This window comes from Panthera pardus, unplaced genomic scaffold (assembly GCF_024362965.1).
Source record: "Panthera pardus isolate Hobbes unplaced genomic scaffold, ASM2436296v1 HiC_scaffold_15, whole genome shotgun sequence".
Taxonomy (NCBI): Eukaryota; Metazoa; Chordata; class Mammalia; order Carnivora; family Felidae; genus Panthera; species Panthera pardus.
In genome coordinates this window covers 25,329,471-25,352,311 of record NW_026526710.1, presented here as the reverse complement: position 1 = coordinate 25,352,311, position 22,841 = coordinate 25,329,471, and positions in this window count along the sequence as shown.

The window sequence follows — 22,841 nt, the reverse complement described above, 5'->3', positions numbered from 1 at the left end:
GGCAGTCTATGTTTCAGGGACAGCAGGTGTTTTGCTACCCATTCCAAGTCCAGGAAAGGCCTTACAAGCCAGTTACTGCCATGAATGAGGCTTGGTTTGGGAGTTCCAGCTCTTGTCAGGCACCTTCGAGATGGCGCCCAAGATCTCACGATATTTGGCCTTAGATCCTGAAGGATTTGTCCCTGGATCAGGTGAGGTTAGTAAAAATGGAAGTCAGGCAATGTTTCCAGGGGATCAGGTGTGTTCCCTCTTGTCCTGAGTCTGGATAAGACCTTCAAGCTTGTCACTGCCTTGAACCACGCTCAGCTCAGGAGTTCCGGCTCTTGCCAGGCCTCTGTGAAATCACTCCTGAGATTTCATGAGATTAGGACTTAGGTCTTGAGACATCTGGTCCAGCATCATGTGAGATGTGTAATAGTGGAAGCCAGGCTGTGTTTTTAGGAGAAGCAGGTGTGTTCCCACCTATCCTGCGTCCGGAAAAGGCCTTCCAAACCTTTAACGGCCATGAATGAGGCTTGGCTCAGGAGTTCCCACTCTCGCCAAGCGCCAGCGTGATGCCTCCCAAGATCTCTGGAGATTTGGCCCCGGGTCATGAGAGTTGTGTATTAGTGGAAGCCAGGCTGTGTTTCAGGGGGAGCAGGTGTGCTCCCACCTGTCCTAATTCCAGAGAAGACCTTTCAAGCCTGTCGCTGAAGGATGCTCTTCCCAGGAGTTCCAGCTCTTCCCAGGGGCCCATGTAATAGCCCCTGGGATCTCCTGGGATTTGGCCTTAGATCTTGCAATATTTGCCCCCAGTCACAGTAGGTGTGCTATAGTGGAAGCCAAACTATGTCAGGGAGAGCAGATGTGTTCCCATCTGTCCCAAGTTCGGAAAAAGGTAATCCAAGGCTGTCCCCCTGCCATGAAGGAGGCTCGACCTGGGAATTCTGGCTCCTGCCCGGTGCCTTCAAGATTGCAGCCTTAGATCTCAGGAGATTTGGCCTTAGATCTTGTAAGATTTGCCATGGGGTCACTTGAGGTGTGTACAAATGGAAAACAGTCTTGTGTTTTAGGGGGAACAAGTGTGTTCCCACCTATCACAAATCCAGAAAAGGGATTCTGGACCTGACTTGCCTCCATGAATGTGGCTTGGCTCCGAAGTTCTGGCTTCATCTGAGTGCCCTCGAGTTGGCATCAGGTATGTGAGATTTGGCCTAAGGTATTGCATTCTGTGGTCCCGGGTCCCACAAGGTGTGTAATCATGGAAGCCAAACTGCATTTCAGGGGTAACAGGTGTGTTCCCACTATCGCAACTCTGGAAACGGCAATCCAACTCTGTCTCACTGCCATGAAGGAAGGAGGCTCAGCTTGGGAGTTCTGGCTCCTGCCCAGTGCCCACAAGATAGCGTCTCAGATCTTGTGAGATTTGGCCTTAGATCTCCCAAGATTTGACCCCAGGTCACTGGAGGTGTGTAATAGTGGAAGCCAGGCTGTGTTTCAGTGGAAGGAGGTGTGTTCCCACCCATCCCAACTCTGGAAAAGGGATTCCAGGCCTCTCCTGCCACCATGAGTGAGGCTGACTGATGAATTCTGGCTCTTGTCTGGCATCTGTGAAACAGTGCCTGAGATCTCGTGACATTTGGCTTAGGTCTTGTGAGAATTAGATCCAGGTTACGTGAGGTGTGCAATAGTGGAAGGCAGGCTGTGTTTCAAGGCGAGTAGGTTTGTCCTCATTTGTCCTGAGTCCGGAAAATGGCTTCCAGGCCTGTGTTGCAGCCATGAAAGAGGCTCAGTTTGGGAGTCCCAGCTCTGCTGGGGGACAGCCACATGATGCCATATATCTTATGAGATGTGGCCTAGATCTAGTGAGATTTGGTCCCAGGTCACTTGAGGTGTGTAATATAGGAAAGCAGGCTGCGTGTCAGGGGAAGCATGTGCAATCTTACCTGTCCCTAGTCTGGAAAAGGGACCCTTGGCTTGTCTTGCCAACGTGACAATGCTTGGGAGTTCTGGCTCTTGTCTAGGCCAGCAAAATGGTGCCTGAGGCCTCAAAAGGTTTGGCCCCAGGTCACACTGTGTCAGTCAGAAGAGCACGCCATGCTTGCACTATTGATCATAGTCAGTGTTGTGAGTTCAAGCCCCATGTTGACTGTATAGAGTATGAAAAATGAATGGATGGGTGGTGACAGTTGTGTTCTGGTGTGTGTGTTTGCATTCATCAGGTGTAGAGGAGGAAGAGTGTTCCCTCTACTCCCTTTCTGAGTGGTTGGCTGAGATTCTGGTCCCAAAAAGACAGTTCAAGGAGAAACAGTTGATTGACATGTGCAGTGCAGTGCACCTCAGGTGGAAGAAACCCGAACCAGAAGAAACTGAGAACCTCAGCCTTGAATTCCCATTTCTAGTGAATATTCCACAAAGAATGATCATGTTTGTGGAGAAATGATAGGAGAAAGCAAAGAAGTTTTGGGCTTCTGAGCTCAGCAAACTGTGGGAAGGTCAATTGATGGGAGGAAACTAACAGAGTAAGGTTTTGTTTGCAGGTTCCTCTGGTGCCCACTCTGGATGGATGATGATGTCTTCTTTTCCTCCTACTCCCTGGGGAGGAAGCATGGCTTTCCTAGGGAATTTTAGTTCTTATTTTCAGGTCAGGAAGAAAAGGGAGAGACAGTGTCCTACTTAGGGCTCCTGCTTCTTCAGTACCTTGCATTCAAAATAATCCATGTGCAGAAGTGGTATATTTGGAGTCTACAAAACCTGGTCTTTCCCTAGTCTGCAAAAAGCTCAGGGGCTTCTGGCTGATTCAGTCCATAAAGCACATGCCTCTTGAGCTCAGAGTTGTGAGTGTAAGCTCCACATTGGGTGTAGAGATTACTTAAAAATGAATATATTGGGGTGGGGAACAAAAACAAAAGACCCCCAAAATACCATGGCCCCTGGCAGTATGCTTCTGTAACTCAGATCCCATGAAAAGTACTTTCTATGGTGGCAGAAGGACAGGTACAAGACCCCAACCCCAACCTCAACTCCATAGCCAGCGTCTTTGTTGACCAAAGGACCAAATGACCTGCATCTGACCTGCATCCAGAAGCAGTTATGAAACATTCTCAGTCAAGGAATGACTTTGGTCTGCTGGTTGGGAAAAAAAAGTGCCTTGCTGTTTATTTCACTCCTAGGTGAGCCGATGAATAGTAAGCAGTAGCTCTCCTCAGGGGAGGGGTCACCACAAGATCCAAGACACACAAGAGCTCTGCTGAGCATGAGATCTGTAAGGCCTGAGGGATACAGGCTGTCCTGTGACTTCTTTCCCAAGGAAAAAAGTGGCAACGCTAGCAGTTTTTGTTGCCAGATGAGGCCAAGTGTTTTTCCATGGCATCTGCTGATGATGCTGGGACTTCTGTCATCAGAAAGGGTACTCTTTTACCACCAGTTAAGCTTTTAATAAAGGGGTAAGGGGACTTAGTAGTATGTGAAAACTCATTTGATCGGTCCATTCGTCTTAATGGCTTATGGTGGGAAACAAGGGTGCCCTACAAAGGAGTAGAGCACTGATCCATGCAAATAAATGAGTGATCCCTGAAAACATGAGGCTAAGTGAAAGGAGCCAGACATCCAAAGTAACATAATACCTTGTGATTCCATGGAGAGGAAAAGGCCAGCCAGAAGAGTCCAACCTTAGTGCAAGCAGATCAGTGGGTGGGGGAAGAGAAGTAGAGAGAGAGCCAGGGTGAGGTGGGGGACTGACCGGGAAAGGGGGGAGGGGTGTTTCTTTCTTTTTGATGTGATGGAAATATTTTGGAATGAGTGGTGAGGGTTGCATAACTTTGTGAGTAGACTGAAAAGCCCACTGAATTGTATACTTTTACATTTATTTATTTAGTTAGTTAGTTTATTTTGAGAAAGAGAGAGAAGGGAAGGGGCAGAGAGAGAGAAAGAGAGAGAGGATCACAAGCAAGCCCCACACTGTTAGCACAGAGCCCAACATGGGGCTCAAACTCAAGAACACTGAGATCATGACCTGAGCTGAAACCAAGAGTTGGACACTTCAGCGAACTGAGCAACCCAGGTGCCCCCAAACTGTACACTTTTAAAAGGATGGCAATTTTGGCATTTTAATTGTATCTCCACCTTAAATATGTGTGACCAAAAAATATAGTAGATGAAGGTAGGTAGGTAGGCAAGCAGGCAGGGAGTTGACCTATTTTCCTTCCTCCATCCCTCTCTTCTTCTCTTCCTTCCTCCCTCCCTTCCTTCCTCTCTCCATCCCTCCTTCCTTCCCTTCCTTTCCCTTCCCTTCCCTTCCCTTCCCTTCCCTTCCCTTCCCTTCCCTTCCCTAACTTTAAAGGGAAAGGAAGGGAGGGGGAGAGGGAGAGAGAGGGAGTTCATGACATTGGGCATGGGTATTATTCTGAGTGCTTTTAGTGGATCCCCAAACTAATAACCTCTGTGGAGATAAAGATTACCCCACATGAGAACAGGAATTACTTATTGACAGCAAGAAAGTGGGCGGCTACCACCACCTGAGTCTGGCAGAGCCTCAAATCAAAGGCAGGCAGAAGAGTGGGAAAGCTCCATGGTGGCAAAAGGGGAAGATACAAGGAGTGATTGTTGGGGTGGGGGAGGAGAACTGGAGCTGACTAGAAGAGGGCTGTCCTACCTAATCGGTGAGGGAGGAGCATAGCTGCCTTCCCCTCTTGGTCCCAGGTTAGGCACAAGGAATGAGGGAAGCTGTCCTTCCAGTCCTAACCCTTTCTGTTTGGGTCCCTTGACTGCAGAGATTGTGTTTTGAATTGTCCTTCTTTTGTCCTCTTTTCACCACCTTTCTCAAAAAGAGAAACATGATTTCAGTCTGTGGGTCCACCCATCTAGTTCTCTGTATCTAGCTAGATGAAGAACAATAGCGACGAGTTTACATGTTTCCATTTGTATCCCCGTGTTAACATTCTCAAAGTTATGTGACCCACAGTTTTAGGTTTGTTGAATTTGTTTAAGGTGCTTAGAGAATAACACAGGTTAATATTTCCAAATGATCCTAAAAGATCATTCTCTCTCTCTCTCTCTCTCTCACGAAAAAAATACTTCTAACTACAGCTATTCCTACATCCATCCACTTCTGAACTGCCTCCTCAAACTCATTCTCACCACCCCACTTCCATCCATGCAGGCCAACTCCCAACCCCTCCTTGTCCCCTCCCTGCCCCGGCTTCCCCGCCTTAGTCCTGCTCCTGCCCTGCCCCATCCTGTCTCCAGGGTCCCTCTCAGCCATCTCCCATGCCCCACTCCTACTGTCACCTCCCTCCGATTCCCAACTCTCCCTAACAATGGCTTGATCCAGCCTACCCGCCACTGGGTCAACCTCGTTGGGTGTTATAAAGTCGACCACCGGGCAAGGGACATTCGATCAAGCCGCTCTATGGTGGTTGCGTGAGGGTGTCGGTGTGTGACTAATACGCGATCACAGTGCGGCTTGTCTTTCCATCGTACCTCCTCATCCGCATGGTCAGTAGCGTTTCTGTGCTCGGGGCGGCGGAAGGCGCGCAGTCAGCCAAAGTCCTTGGGGATCTTTCTCCTACCCTCCCTGGAACAGGGACATCTGTAAGGCTAGGGGACTGGCTCCTCCTGCACGTGCCTTCAGACCCAGGCTGCGCCCATTCCAGGCCGACTTTGACAGTCAGGCAGGGCCGACTTTGACATTTCATTGGAGGCACCCTGACACCACCAGCCCCAAAGGCCCAGGACACGGAATGGTGGGAGCAGTTCCGGTCAGATTTGGAAGTGTCCGCCGATGGAGACCCCGATCTTCCTGTGTCCTCTTCATTCAACTAGACACTGTTTGGGAATGGTCAGTGTTTTGCCACCATGCAACTTCCACCGCCACTGCTACAACAAAGAAGCATAAGTCAAGAATAGTAATAAAAACAACCAGAATGATAAAATTAGAATTGTTCACATCTTTGTTTTTTCTATAGGCACGTTCGTTTTGGATGTTGTAGGATTTGTACAGAAATCGAAGCAACCCACGAGGCCATGTTCTGTGACCCAGACGAACACGACTCAGGGCAAGACGATGCGTGGCCAAGAGCAATAGTCAGTTGGACAAGGGATGGCCGGGGTCGGCTTGGGGATCAAGTCCTCCATCCTCAGAGGCTCGGACAGGGCTGCTGCATGATGAGGGGACCAAAACGGACTGGGGCAGAAGGGGTGGGAGGTGACTCGGTCCATGGAAGCAACGACAGGACTCGAGGAGGGAGAAGACCACGGGAACAAGGGACAGATGTGAGTTCGGTGGGGGGGGGGGGGTGTCACACCAGGGCACAGGTCACAGCTCAACATCAGACCCCAGGACTTGGGCAGCCGACCATGCCGAGGTCCAGCCTGCAGGTCGACCTCAGGCTCTCCGGGACTTAAGTGGTCAGTCGCACTGGGGTCCTGGGCAGCTGGTCATCCACAGACTCCCAGGACTTTGGGCAGCCGGTTGCCTCAGGCCCCGGGAAACCCCGTTCGCTCCTCAGCCAAGCACATACATCAAATGTCTGAACCTCCAGTTTCTCTGGTACTGAACAGGATTACCCTGGCAACAACACATCATCAGTAGGGTAAAACTAACCTGTCTCACCAGGATCTAAACCTAGCTCACGTTCCCTATTAGCAGGTAAACAATCCAAGGCTTGGTGAATTCTGCTTCACAGTGATAGGGAGAGCCTAAATCAAAGGATCAAAAAGCGAGTTGCTATAAACACTTGGCTGCCACAAGCCAATTATCCCTGTGGTAACTTTTCCGACACCTCCTGCTTAAAACCCAAAGGGTCAGAAGGATCATGAGGCTGTGCTTTCATGGTCTTTATGCGTAAAAATCAAGATCAAGTGAGCTTTTGCCCTTCTGCTCCATGGGAGGTTTCTGTCCTCCCTGAATTCCCCTTAGGACACCTGCATTACTGTTTGACAGGTGTACCACCCCAAACTCCCCACCTCATACTGTGCCCAGAGCCTGTCTTACCCAGCCATTGCGGCCAGGTACTTGGCACCAGAAGTGAGAGCCCCTTGGGGATTCCCCCCCCCCCCCCCCGCCTCACCTGGTCAGTGAAAAAAATGATAAAAGTAGTGGTATTTCAGCAGCAGTCCGCAAAGCTGGTGGATCCTGCCTCCCTCAAGGGGACAGGGGAATGCCGAGGGCCTCCTACTTATTCTACACCTCTCATGTCTCTTCACACAGACAGACTAGAGTCAAGCTCAACAGGGTCTTCTTTCTCCACTGATTCCACCAAGCTGGTTCCCTTGGCTGTGGTTTTACTGGAAAGTGGGTAGGGACAGTAGGAATCTTGTTCATCCATTCATGTACATCACTAATTAAATGAGGAGGCATCTGGCTACCTTAAGAGAGTCATAGTTACTCCCTTCCTTTACCCATGCGTCATTGAATTTCTTCACTTTGATGTTCAAAGCATTGGGCAGAAATCACATTGCCTTAACACCCACCAAGGGCCTTCTCGATGCTTTCTTTTAATTAAACAGTTGGATTCCCCTGGTATCCGCCAGTTCTAAGTCTGCTGCTAGGCCGGAGGTTCAATGAGGCAGCCACACAGAACCGAGGCACAGGGGCAACAGGCAGGGTGGGCAGGCCTTGAACCCCGGGAAGAGAGGGGAGTCAGTCCCCACCCATGCCAGGCTTCCCAGGTGAGGCAGTGACACTCCCTGCAGCTGGGGCGCTGGCCCCCTAGGGGCCCAGATCCATGGGCCCACTGGCACCGAGGGGAGCCCCACCCTCACCTCCACACTCCACCCGCAGAAGGGAGGGGGGAGAGAAGAGCAGAGGCAGCCATGGGCGTGGGGTGGAGGAGGGTCCTGGCGGGGGTGCCCCTGATGTGTGTGAGGGTGACATTGTCTTGTCTAGCCATGTGCCTGACCAGCCCTGCTTCACACCCCAGCCCAAAAAGACCCAGCCCTTATTCCAAAGTTAAGGATCCAACTTTCCAACTTCCCTTACCTACATTGTTCCAGTATGACAGAGGTTGTTCACCTTTGGGAACTGCTGCAGATATGGGTGCAGCCTGGCTTGAGATTTTACACCCTCTCCCCCAGATTTTCAAGGGCCAGTGATAGCTCATCCATGCCAGCCAGAACCGTGATGCTTTCCAAGGTCCAGGTCCTTCTGTCCAGGGTAACCCATTCCAGAGCACCCTGCACTTCACAAAGAAAAAAGAGCTCTCCCCAGAGCTCCTGCTGGCTTCTCCTGGATGGGTTGTATTACTGCACTGGTCACCTCATGATGCCAATCTCCACCACTCTGGATTGGGGGAATCTGAACTGGACTCCGACTCCCTTTCCACTGGTTGAGGGTAAGGGATGCCATCAGCCATCGCTTCTGAATGGCACTTGCACATCTCTCAGGACCGACTGACCTATGTTCAAACTGCTGTTCACATGGAACCCTTCTCCACTTCAGCTTTCAACGTTCTCCTTTGAATATTTGCTACTATCACCAAGATCTGCACTTGTGGTGGCTCCACCTGGGGCTCCACTGGAGCTCCCTAGGCTTCAAGGCTCACCACAGCAGCCCTCCTACTTGTTGTAGCATAGCATCCTTGGGGTGGGGGGTGGGGGAGGCATTGGCCCCCCAAAAAGGGAAACCACCACACACACACCCACTGCTCCCATCCCTCTAGCATTACTGACTGCCAGCAAAGGCCGGTATGGGCCCGAGCTCCAGTGCCATTCACTTTCAAGGTTAGTTGATTGGCAGGTGAGTTGTTACACACTCCTTAGAGAATTCAGACTTCCATGGCCACTGTCCTGTCTATATCAACCAACCCCTTTTCTGGGGTCTGATGCACTTCGGCACCAGTGCCTTAACCCTGAGTTTGGTTCATCCCGCAGCACCAGTTCTGCTTACCAAAAGTATTCCTAGGCATTCACATTCCCTGCCCAGCTCCGCGCCAGTGAGCCAGGTTTCTTATCCATTTAATGTTTGAGAATAGGTTGAGATCCTTTCAGCCCCAAGACCTCTAATCATTCACTTTACCAGATAAAACTGTGTGGGTTCAAGTGCAAGAGTGCCAGCTATCCTGAGGGAAACTTCAGAGGGAACCAGCTACTAGATGGTTTGGTTAGTCTTTCCCCTCTATACCCAGGTTGGACAACCAATTTGCATGTCAGGACCTCTAGGGACCTCCACCAGAGTGTCCTCTGGCTTCAACCTCCCCAAGCATAGTTCATCATCTTTCAGGTACTAACACGTGCACTCTTGCTCCACCTCCTAGGCGCCACAGGTGAGATGGGCAGTGGTGTGCCCTCCACCAACAGAAAGGCCTCCAGATTCCACCTTGGCCTACAAGCAGTGCCTGCCTTCACCTTCATTTGCCAGGACAACTTTCCTATGAGCCCTTGCTTGACTTGTGCATGAGCCCCTGATTCTTGAACTCTCTTCAAAGCTCTTTGCAACTTTCCTTTGTGGTACTTGTTGACTCAGTCTCCAGCCTTAGATGCCATTTACCACCCACTTTTGGCTGCATTCCCAAGCAGTGACTCCAAGAAGACCTGGCCAGTGTGTGCCCCAGTGCTCCAGGGCCACTACCAGGCCACCTTCAGAAGAACTTGGGCCCACCACAAGCAGCAACCAAGAATGGGTCTTCAATACACATTTCCTGTCCCACCATGTGGGAATTTGGTGCTGAGTTCTTCCCTGTTCACTCCTGATTGCTGAAGGAATCCTAGTTAGTTTCTTTTCATCCCCTAATACTTTTTTTGAATATTTATTTATTTATTTTTGAGAGACAGAGACAGAGTATGAGCAGGGGAGGGGCAGAGAGAGAGGGAGACACAGAATTCCAAGCAGGATCCAGGCTCCGAGCTGTCAGCACAGAGCCCCGCAAAGGGCTCGAACTCACAAACCTGGAGATCATGACCTGAGCTGAAGTTAGATGCTTAACTGACTGAGCCACCCAGGCGTCCCCCCCCCCCCCACCCCTCCACTAATATTCTTAAATTCAGCAGTCCTCACTTTTGATCTGAAGTTGTCTACTGCGGTGGGAGGAGCCCGGTGAGGGGGAGAGAGACACGTGGTCTGGCAGGACCTCCAGCATGGAAAAAGGCCTTGGTGGACACACCCCAGATCTCAGCCCCCACCCAACCACCCCCACCGGAGGGAGGGAAGGGCACTTGGTAGGGAGGAAGGCAGCAGGAGGTCTGGAGCAGGGGCTAGAGGCACAGGTGGGGGTGGGGGGCGGTGGGAATCAACACACGGTGGAGGAGGAGGTGGCCACCATTGTCTGCACTTAGGAGGACTGGGGGCCTGACAGCCAAGATGACCCTCCCGGCCTGCGGAGGACCCAAGAACGAACCCACCGCTAGGGCGGACAGCCAGTGGGCAGGGCGGGACGGGGCTCACACGCGTGGGCAGGCACCTGCAGGATGAGCCCTTTGGGGGAAGCCCCCAGCCAGGAGGGTTGAACCATTTCCATAATAGCAAAAGCTGGAAATATTCAAATATCCATTAAAATTATTGGATAAGTTTGGTTATATTTAAATTACGAACTAATGAATAGTAAAAGTAAATCAATTAATATTAAGAAAGGGTGCTGGATTTTGCCAAAGGCCTTTTCTGCATCTATTGACAGGATCATATGGTTCTTATCTTTTCTTTTATTAATGTGGTGTATCACATTGATTGATTTGCGAATGTTGAACCAGCCCTGCATCCCAAGAATGAATCCCACTTGATCATGGTGAATAATTCTTTTTATATGTTGTTGAATTCGATTTGCTAGTATCTTATTGAGAATTTTTGCATCCATATTCATCAGGGATATTGGCCTGGAGTTCTCGTTTTTTACTGGGTCTCTGTCTGGTTTAGGAATCAAAGTAATACTGGCTTCATAGAATGAGTCTGGAAGTTTTCCTTCCCTTTCTATTTCTTGGAATAGCTTGAGAAGGATAGGTACTATCTCTGCTTTAAACATCTGGTAGAACTCCCCTGGGAAGACATCTGGTCCTGGACTCTTATTTGTTGGGAGATTTTTGATAACCGATTCAATTTCTTCGTTGGTTATGGGTCTGTTCAAGCTTTCTATTTCCTCCTGAGTTTTGGAAGAGTGTGGGTGTTTAGGAATTTGTCCATTTCTTCCAGGTTGTCCAATTTGTTGGCATATAATTTTTCATAGTATTCCCTGATAATTGTTTATATCTCCGAGGGATTGGTTGTAATAATTCCATTTTGATTCATGATTTTATCTATTTGGGTCATCTCCCTATTCTTTTTGAGAAGCCTGGCTAGAGGTTTATCAATTTTGTTTATTTTTTCAAAAAACCAATTCTTGGTTTCGTTGATCTGCTCTACAGTTTTTTTAGATTCTATACTGTTTATTTCTGCTCTGATCTTATTATTTCTCTTCGTAAATCAATTAATATATCAACATGGATGAATCTTTGAAACCAGTTTCTAACACAGAATAAAAATTACATCACAAAAGGATAATTATTATATGATGCTACTTACATAAAAGGTCAAAAAAGAAAAAGCCAATATATTATTTAGGAACATGCATACATATAGAAATCTCTAATGGAAGTAAGGGAATATCATCGGATTAAGGTACACAGAAGAATTACAACGTTCTATTTGTGAAATTGTGTGATGAGGACATGAGTACTTGTTTTACCATTATTCTTTAAACTACTTATATAATCTAGGAACCTTTCTTTATGTAAATATTTCTCAATAAGGATGGTTCCATATATCAAAATAAATTTCAAATGACATTTAAATATAAAATTTGATGTCAAATACCTCAAAAACAAAATCTAAATATTTTCATATGATCCTGAGATGGAGAAAACGTTTATAAACTGTTATGAACTGAATTGTCCCCTCCCATTTATGTTAAATACCTGGCCCCCAATACCTCAGAATGTGACTCTATTTGCAGATAGGCCTTTAAAGAGGTGAACAAGTTAAAACGAGGCTGTTCAACTGTGTTCTAAATCCAACATGACCTATGTCTTTATAAGCAGAGGAAATTTGGACACAAAAGAAACACCAGGGATGTGTATACAGAGGAAAGAACATGTGAGGACACAGTGAGAAGGTGGCTACCTGCAGGCCAAGGAGAGAGGCCTCAGGAAAAACCAACCTGACACCCTGATCTTGGACTTCCAGCCTCTAGAACTGCGAGAAAATAAATTTTTGCTAAGCCCTCCATTCTGTGGTATTTTATTATGGCAGCTCTAGTAAAATATATAGATAGGTATTATCCTGAACACTGAAGTACATAGAGAAAGTTTAATGGATTTTACTATGCATGTTTTAAAACACTTTTTTTTTGGAAGATATGAAGTTTATTGTCAAATTGGTTTCCATACAACACCCAGTGCTCATCCCAACAGGTGCCCTCCTCAATACCCACCACCCACCCTCCCCTCCATCCCAGCCCCCATCAACCCTCAGTTTGTTCTCAGTTTTTAAGAGTCTCTTATGCTTTGGCTCTCTTCCACTCTAACCTCTTTTTTTTTTTTTTTCCTTCCCCTCTCCCATGGGTTTCTGTTAAGTTTCTCAGGATCCACATAAGAGTGAAACCACACGGTATCTGTCTTTCTCTGTATGGCTTATTTCACTTAGCATAACACTCTCCAGTTCCATCCATGTTGCTACAAAGGGCCATATTTCATTCTTTCTCATTGCCACGTAGTACTCCATTGTGTATATAAACCACAATTTCTTTATCCATTCATCAGTTGATGGACATTTAGGCTCTTTCCATAATTTGGCTATTGTTGAGAGTGCTGCTATGAACATTGGGGTACAAGTGCCCCTATGCATCAGCACTCCTGTATCCCTTGGGTAAATTCCTAGCAGTGCTATTGCTGGGTCATAGGGTAGGTCTATTTTTAATATTTGAGGAACCTCCACACTGTTTTCCAGAGCGGCTGCACCAGTTTGCATTCCCACCAACAGTGCAAGAGGGTTCCCGTTTCTCCACATCCTCTCCAGCATCTATAGTCTCCTGATTTGTTCATTTTGGCCACTCTGACTGGCGTGAGGTGATATCTGAGTGTGGTTTTGATTTGTATTTCCCTCATGAGGAGCGACGTTGAGCATCTTTTCATGTGCCTGTTGGCCATCCGGATGTCTTCTTTAGAGAAGTATCTATTCATGTTTTCTGCCCATTTCTTCACTGGGTTATTTGTTTTTCGGGTGTGGAGTTTGGTGAGCTCTTTATAGATTTATAGATTTTGGATACTAGCCCTTTGTCCATATGTCATTTGCAAATATCTTTTCCCATTCCGTTGGTTGCCTTCTAGTTTTGTTGGTTGTTTCCTTTGCTGTGCAGAAGCTTTTTATCTTCATAAGGTCCCAGTAGTTCATTTTTGCTTTTAATTCCCTTGCCTTTGGGGATGTGTCGAGTAAGAGATTGCTACGGCTGAGGTCAGAGAGGTCTTTTTCTGCTTTCTCCTCTAGGGTTTGGATGGTTTCCTGTCTCACATTCAGGTCCTTTATCCATTTTGAGTTTACTTTTGTGAATGGTGTGAGAAAGTGGTCTAGTTTCAACCTTCTGCATGTTGCTGCCCAGTTCTCCCAGCACCATTTGTTAAAGAGACTGTCTTTTTTCCATTGGATGTTCTTTCCCCCTTTGTCAAAGATGAGTTGGCCATACGTTTGTGGGTCTAGTTCTGGGGTTTCTATTCTATTCCGTTGGTCTATGTGTCTGTTTTTGTGCCAATACCATGCTGTCTTGATGATGACAGCTTTGTAGTAGAGGCTAAAGTCTGGGATTGTGATGCCTCCTGCTTTGGTCTTCTTCTTCAAAATTACTTTGGCTATTCGGGGCCTTTTGTGGTTCCATATGAATTTTAGGATTGCTTGTTCTAGTTTCGAGAAGAATGCTGGTGCAATTTTGATTGGGATCGCATTGAATGTGTAGATAGCTTTGGGTAGTATTGACATTTTGACAACATTTATTCTTCCAATCCATGAGCAGGGAATGTCTTTCCATTTCTTTATATCTTCTTCAATTACCTTCATAAGCTTTCTATAGTTTTCAGCATACAGATCTTTTACATCTTTGGTTAGATTTATTCCTAGGTATTTTATGCTTCTTGGTGCAATTGTGAATGGGATCAGTTTCTTTATTTGCCTTTCTGTTGCTTCATTGTTAGTGTATAAGAATGCAACTGATTTCTGTACATTGATTTTGTATCCTGCAACTTTGCTAAATTCATGTATCAGTTCTAGCAGACTTCTGGTGGAGTCTGTTGGATTTTCCAGGTATAATATCATGTCATCTGCAAAAAGTGAAAGCTTGACTTCATCTTTGCCAATTTTGGTGCCTTTGATTTCCTTTTGTTGTCTGGCTGCTGATGCTAGAACTTCCAACACTATGTTAAACCACAGCGGTGAGAGTGGACATCCCTGTCGTGTTCCTGATCTCAGGGAAAAGCTCTCAGCTTTTCCCCATTGAGGATGATGTTAGCTGTGGGCTTTTCATAAATGGCTTTTATGATCTTTAAGTATGTTCCTTCTATCCCGACTTTCTTGAGGGTTTTTATTAGGAAACGTTGCTGAATTTTGTCAAATGCCTTTTCTGCATCAATTGACAGGATCATATGGTTCTTATCTTTTCTTTTATTAATGTGATGTATCACGTTGATTGATTTGCGAATGTTGAACCAGCCCTGCATCCTAGGAATGAATCCCACTTGATCATGGTGAATAATTCTTATATGCTGTTGAATTCGATTTGCTAGTATCTTATTGAGAATTTTTGCATCCATATTCATCAGGGATATCGGCCTGGAGTTCTCGTTTTTTACTGGGTCTCTGTCTGGCTTAGGAATCAAAGTAATACTGGCTTCATAGAATGAGTCTGGAAGTTTTCCTTCCCTTTCTATTTTTTGGAATAGCTTGAGAAGGATAGGTATTATCTCTGCTTTAAACGTCTGGTAGAACTCCCTGGGAAGCCATCTGGTCTTGGACTCTTATTTGTTGGGAGATTTTTGATGACTGATTCAATTTCTTCACTGGTTATGGGTCTGTTCAAGCTTTCTATTTCTTCCTGATTGAGTTTTGGAAGCATGTGGGTGTTTAGGAATTTGTCCATTTCTTCCAGGTTGTCCAGTTTGTTAGCATGTAATTTTTCATAGTATTCCCTGATAATTGCTTGTATCTCTGAGGGATTGGTTGTAATAATTCCATTTTCATTCATGATTTTATCTATTTGTACACTTTTATGTACAAAAATAAAAGAAGAACTAAAACATCAGAGTGAAAGAAATATTATATTCCTAATAAATAAGTCTTACAAATATATAATAAACATTCCAGCATAAAAATTGGCAAGTTACATAAGCTGGAAAGCTCATATAAAGAAACAAATAGTTGTAAGAAAAATGAAAAAAAAAATACCTGTCTGGGGGCCCTTGGGGGCTCAGTCCATTAAAAGTAGGGCTTCGTCTCAAGTCATGATCTTGCAGTTTGTGAGTTCGCGCCCCGCATCAGGCTCTGTGCTGACAGCTCAGAGCCTGGAGCCTGCTTCGGATTCTGTGTGTCCCTCTCTCTCTGCCCCTCCCCCACTCGTGCTCTGCCTCTCTCTCTCTCATAAATAAATAAATAAATAAATAAATAAACAAACATTAAAAAAAACCAACCTGCTTGTACAAATGAAGACTGTGATATTATTTCTCTTCTATGAAGTAACAGGAATCTTTCATTTTTTAAAATGTTTATTTTTAAGAGAGAGAGAGAGAAAGAGGATAAGCAGAGAGGGGAAGAACAAAGGGGGCAGAGGATCTGAAGCAGGCTTGGAGCTGACAGCTAGGAGCCTTGTGTAGGGCTTGATCTCACAAAGCATGAGATCATGATCAGAGCCAAAGTCAAACACTCAACCAACTGAGCCACCCAGGCACCCCAATAGGAATCTTTTAATATAACATGATACCAGTTAACAAGACTCTAGCCTTTATCCATGCAGATTTACATACTCTACAGTCCTTCCTGTGGTACATATAGATCAAAAAACTTTAAAAATGGTTTCTGCTTAACATAGAATTTTCAATTCTTATTTCTGGAAATTTATACAAAAGAAATAATTATGTAAAACATTTTAATTATAAGAATGTTTACTTTCACTTGAGGAATAATGTTAATTGTTAAAAATAAAGATTTGGTTAAACAAAAATAGTCCTTTTTATAACATACAAATGTTTAAAACAGAAAGGAAATAAATCAAAAGATGAAGAGAGATTATCTCTGCTGGGTAGATTTTCTGTGTTGTGGGGTTACAGGTGAATATAAATTTTTCTTTCAGATTTATCAATATTTTCAAAGTTTGTTATGGTAACTACACAGGACTTTGGTAATAAGAGAAATCTTTGAAAGCTACTTCAAAAGAACCATGAATAGAATCACTGAGTTGAGTGGAGCTAGCAGTGGGGTCCTAGGAGAAGTGAATTGCTGTGGCCATGAGGGCCCAGGAGTCAGACTTGCCTCAGGTTGAATCTTGGTAAGTCATTACTTGCTCTGTGATGTTGGCCAAGTACTAAAAGCACTGTCAGTTTCGTCACTTGGAAAACAAGGAGAATAACAGTACTAGCCCACAGCTTATGAGGATTAAATAAGATCCTCAAAATAAAGGGCTTAGAGGAAGGTGGGCACAGAAGACTGCTTCCCTGTCCATCCCTTCAACCACACACTAGAGTTTCAGCTGGAATTAGATCAGTGTGGCTCAAGGGGCATGTAGAAATAGAAATGGGCCACAAGTGATGAAATGCATCCAAAGCAGAACCAGACCCAACAGACATTGAGAGTGATTACCCCATGCCCAATTTGACAATCACTAATCATTCATTGGTATTATTGGAGATTGCTATCTCCCTTTAGATATGTGCTAATATATACATATCTCCAACAGCTGGGTGATTAGAGTATTGCTATCTGTGATTTAGAAGTAAGGAAATCCAGGGTCAGAGAGGTTAGGTGACCTGTCCAACATCACACAAATATGAAGGGGTAGTGCCAGTATTTGAATGTGTAATTAGGAGCCAGCTTTTGTATTTTCTTAAAAGCATCCCCATTTTTAAGTGGATGAGCCATGTCTAATACAAGCACAGTTTAATTCAGGCTTAAAGAACTGTGAAAAGCAATGGTCTTCTACTTAATAATCTTAATCTTACTTTTTAAATTGAGGTATAACTAACATACAGTGTTACCTTAGTTTCAAGTGTACAATATAGTGATTAAGGAATTCTGTACATTATTCAGTGCTCATCATGATAAGTATCCTCTTACTACTATTCATCTATTTCACCCATCCCTCTCCCCACTTCCCCTCTGGCAACTACTAGTTTGTCTTTGTAATTTAAGAGTCATTTTTTAAAAACATTAATTTGTTTATTTATTATTATTATTTTTAATGTTTATTTGTTTTTGAGACAGAGAAAGACAGAGACAGAGTGTGAGAGGTGGAGGGACAGAGAGAGACACACACACAGAATCTGAAGCAGGGTCCGGGTTCCCAGCTGTCAGATCCAGACGTGGAGCTCGAACTCATGAATGATGAGATCATGACCTAAGCCAAAGTCAGATGCCCAACGAAATGAGCCACCCAAGTGCCCCTATTTATTCTTTTTAGTTTATTTATTTAATTTTGGAGAGACAGAAAGAGCATGAGCAGGCGAGGGGCAGAGAGAGAGGGAGAGAGGGAGAATCCCAAGCAGGCTCCACATGGGTCAGTGTGCAGAGCCCAACCTGGGGCTCCTCAATCTCACCAATCATGAGATCATGACCTGAGCTGAGATGAAGAGTTGAATGCTCAACTCACTGAGCCACCCAGGCATCCCAATAGTCTATTTTTTATGTCTCTTTTTTCTTTGTTCATTTCTTTTGTTTCTTAAATTCCACATATTAATAAAATCATGTGGTATGTGTTTTTATTTATCTTAATCTTACTTTGTGTAAAAAAAAATTATAAAAGTTTAAGCATACTGGTATTGTATGGAAGTGTTGAATCACTGTATTGTATACCTGGAACTAATATAACACTGTATGTTAACTATATTGGCATTTTAAAAAGTTTAAGCATTAAATAAAATATTGCTGTCACTTTATCCTAGTATAATATGGAAGAGAAAGAGACAAAACTGAGTTGAATAAAACATATTAGTCACCATGGTTAACTTTTTTCTTCTACCAATGAGACATCATCCCTGCTCAGCTGCTGGTGAAGATAAAGATGCAAAGCCCTCAGGAAGCCCTCTTGGCATGTCCTTGTCCCAGCTGTAGATGCCCCTGGAAGCTCTTCAACAAGGTCCTGCACACACAGCTCCTTCCTGTGTTGTCCCCTGAGGCTCCTCTGCTCACAGTCCCAGCCTGTCTTCAGGGATGGGTCCTTAGCATCTGCCCATAGTTCCCCTTCTCTTCTGAGAGGAGTGGCTCAGAATTGATTTTCAGAGAAAATACATTATCAGAGTCACCCTTCTTCATTCTAATTCCTTGATACAAGGAAGTTTCACTTACCAATATTATACTAAATCTCTGCTTCAGAAAAAATGCATCTCACTACCTACATCAGTTTCCTATTGCTGATGTAACAAATTAACACATTATTTATACTCTTACAGTCCTAGAAATCAGAAGTTCCAAATGGGTGTCACCATCCTAGCATCAAAATTTTGGCAGGGCTGGGCTCCTTCTGGAAGTTCTAGTGGGAGAATCTGTTCCATGCTTTAACCAGCTTCCAGAGGCCATTGACATTCCTTGACTCATTGCCCCTTGCAGCTCTCATCTCACTCCTGCCTCTGTTTCTTTTTCTGTCCCGACATTTCCTTCTCTGACTGTGGCCCTCTGAGGACCCTTGTGATTACATTGCACCCACATAAATAATCCATGGGGAATGTTTCTCTATATCAGGATCATTAATTTAATCACATCCTTACAGTCTTTTTTTTTTCCATGTGAGATAGCATATTCACAGGTCTGAAGATTAGGAAGTAGGACTACTCTGTGGGAGTCATTATTCTGCTGAGCACACCACCCTTTCTACACAACTTGAAAATTATTTTATATGGTTAAAAAGTTTGTTTACATAAGTCCAGAATATAATCAAGAACTAAAATACAAGTTACAGGTAATAAATCAATAGGGATGATGAGAGTGGATTGTGATCCACAATAAACGGGGCTAGTACAATGCTTTCTTAATTTTTCACCAGCAGGAAATACGGAGAGGACTCTGGTGGATAATACCTGCCCTGGCAGGAGAAAATACATTGGAAAAGGAGGTAGGGAAGGGCAGGTGGGATCTGCATAGCTTGGGAGGAGCAAGGAGAGGACCAAGTGGACACAGGTGCATTAAAGGACACCCAGTCCTGCACCAGAGTTTATTCAAGTTGAAACCAAGACATTGGAATCAATGGGCCTGGTTGCTGGTATGCAGCTATGGATGTGGATTTTTCTGAGAGGCTAAGACTCCTCATTTCAGCGATTTGTACAAGTACCCTGCTCTCCTCAACATCTGCTGTCACCTTGATTTCCTGATCTAGAGTGGATTCAAAACAAAAACAAAAGGCAGCAGCAAGATGAGGACCACAGAGGGAGATCCCTACCACTAGAATAAAGGAAAAGACACCAAAGGCAAGGCCTTGAGGTGAGAACTGTAAAGACTGCTTCTATTTCCAGACATGGACGTTGAGACTATGGAAGGGGAAGGGCTCTGGCCAGGGGTGAATGGCCTCTGGCAGCTGGCAGCCTGGCTGCCACCATTCTGCCACCCTCCTGCCCCAAACTCAAAACGCCTACCCTGCATCACTGAACCTGCCACTTCATCTCCCAGATTTTGGAAGTGCCACAGGCCAGCGCTTGCGTCTGGTCAGGTCTGGGATGGGGGCCCAGCGCCCAGAGTCGGGGAAGAAAGGAAGAGAAGGAAACAGGGACTCAACACTCAGGGCCCCCTCTTGCTTCCTAGCCGCAGGAGGAGCCAGGGCCAGAGAAGTTCAGTCTCCAGGGGAATCTTGGCTAGGGCTGTGCTACCTGAACTAGTCTGGGCCAGGAAGGTGACACGGAGACCCTGGAGGCTCCGCTGCTAAGTTTGAAAGCCCCATATCCTGAGTCCTGCGGAGACTCTCCTGCGCGCGCGCGCGCGCGCGCGCACACACACACACACACACACACTCACAACCGCATGCTAGGAGCTGCCCGCCCTGTCCTCTAAAGGAGGGTGGCGAGGTCGGTGTTGGCACCAGGCCCCAGCCCAGACGCTCATTTCGGGACAGACTTCTGGAGGGACAGGAGTCCCTGCCGCCGCGCACTTCAAGGCCGCGCTGCCCGCCAACCCTAGCGTGCAGGCCGCCAGGTCCCAAAAGCAGCGGCAGAGACCCAGCCAAATGCTCAGAAGCCGGGCAGTTCCCGGAGGCGCTGGCGGCGGAGCCTCCAAGGCGGGAAGCCTTGCAGCGAGGCCAAGAGCGGCAGGGGCAGTCCACCCTGTTCCTGGCCTCCGATGCCCCCCTCCCCGTCTCCCTCCCTGCGCCCTCTCTCCGTGCTGCCTCTGGTGCTCCAGCCAGGATTCCAGCCCTTCCGCTGAGCTGTTACAGAGGCAGCGATGTGCCCAGGGCTCCTGTTCCCTCGGCGTCTTGAAGCTCAGAGTGAGGGGTTCCAGCCAAGTACTTGGCAGCCGGGGCCCAGGGCCCCGGCGGTGCTTACCACATGCAATTAGGGCGGTCTGTCCAGGACAGGTGGACGCAGCAACAGCCAGAGCTGCTGGGGTTCTCTGCTGGGTTGGGGGGTATGGAGGAGCTTTCTCCTGCTTTCTTCAGGCCTGAAGTCCAAGGAAGGGAAGGCGGGGGTCGGGGTGGGGGGCACATTATCTACTGCACCATTGTGTTCCAGCTGTGCCCAGGACGTTTGCTGGGAAAACAAACTGGGCCACTCCCACACTAAACCCAGAGTGCCCTTTCTTTGATCCTCTGTCTCTGATGGGAAAGGGCCCAAATATCCCATACTGAGCAAAAAACATTCTTTAAACATGTTTTCTAGAAGGCAGTCTATCCTCTACCAAATAAGATGTTCAGTAAATTTGAAGCGCCAGAGTCAACCATTCACCTTGGCTGTGATCCCCATGGGCCTGTCACAGCCCCCCAACTCACTTGTATGAAGAGCACAAATCAGCTGCTACCTCCACTGGGCCATGAGCAACCAGAGAAGCTGGACTCTGTCTTGGACTACAAGCCCAGCAGGTGAGGGACAGAAAGGCAGCTTTCTGTCCCTCTGGGAACCACAGTAGGTAGCAGCGACTTGATGGATGAGAAAACCTTGCTCAGCAAGTAAATGCTGCTCAGAACTAGATGGGACAGCCTGCATGCTGCAGGACTGTGTGCACCTGGTCTGGATGCTTTCATTCGCTGCTGGTGGCTGGGAATGCCAAGGGGAGGTGGCCATGCATCAGCAGGGCAGGTAGACATCCTGGGTGAGGACCTGATCTCTCACACTTTAGTCACCCCTTGCTAATTTGTCTTTTATTTTTCAGTATTCTTATTTTTGGGCACATGGCTAGTACAATCAATCTGTTTTGGAATAGTAGTCTCTAAGGAGGCCTGGTTTTGCTGTTGCTCTAGGGCCAAATTCTTCCTGTAGCCTGTTCTGATAGGACCTGCAAGCTAAGAATGATGTTTTATTTTAAAATGGTTGGGGAAAAATTATAAAACACTATTTTGCCACACATGAGAATTATGCTTAAATTTCAGTGTTCATGAATAAAGTTTTATTTGAATACAGCTATACTCCGACTTTTACCTTTTATCTGTGGCTGCTTTCATGTTGTAATAGTAGAGTGGAATGGATACAATAGAGGTCATAGGGCAAAGTCAAAGTTATTATCAGGCCATTTCTAAAAAATTTTCAATCGCGGTTCTAGACAAGTAGTATTTTTTAACACTATGTGCTGTTATACTTAATAAACAGTTAAACTTTTAGTGAATTTTGCCACTTGAAATAAACTTCTTTTCAATAAAGGTAACAGTGTTTATATTCTTCTAAGGAATTTTGGTTAAAATAAACACTAAGAATCTAAATGTGCAATTATTGCTGCACTAGGAAGGGGCATCCACTTACTTCCCTCTTTCATCTAAGAAATAATTACAAATCAGTGTAACTGAAATACAGCATGAATCTGAATTAACATTAGCTACAAAAACACAGATTTCTTGCCTCAAAGTACAGTCTCTGAAAGTATAAAATTGTTTATTTGAACTTTGCTTTGGACCCATCCCTTTTGACTCTGGCAGTGTATTTCCCAAGTTAATTGATCATGGTTAAGTTTTATTTAATTTATTTATTTTTAATGCTAATTTAAAAAATATTTATTGAGAGAATACTATAAAGAATTAACTAGTTATAACATATTTTGAAGAAAGCAGACTATAAAAATGGTCATATCTATATAATAACAAATACTTAATTCACATAAGTTTACAAAACCTTTATAACAATGAAAATAACCAATAATTAGAATTATATAGTTTTTCTGTTACTAAATTCAAAAGGAATCAAGCATTTTCATGCAACTTCCAGGTATTCTTGTACCTACTATACCGTTTCTTTCTTAAAAGTGCATTATTATTATAATTTCATAATAACAAAACTTAAATACATTTTATATTTTTTTCTTATGCACTTATAAATACATTTAGTTCAAAATTATCCATAGTGTATATATAGCTCATAACACAGTTTGGAAAATGCTGGCTTAAATGATAATAATGTGTTGTTTTAGTTTGCCTTGGATTATTTAATTTTTTTAATGTTTATTTTATTTTGGGGAGAGAGACAGAGTGCAAGTGGGGGAGGGGCAAAGAGAGAGGGAGACAAAGAATCTGAAGCAGGCTCCA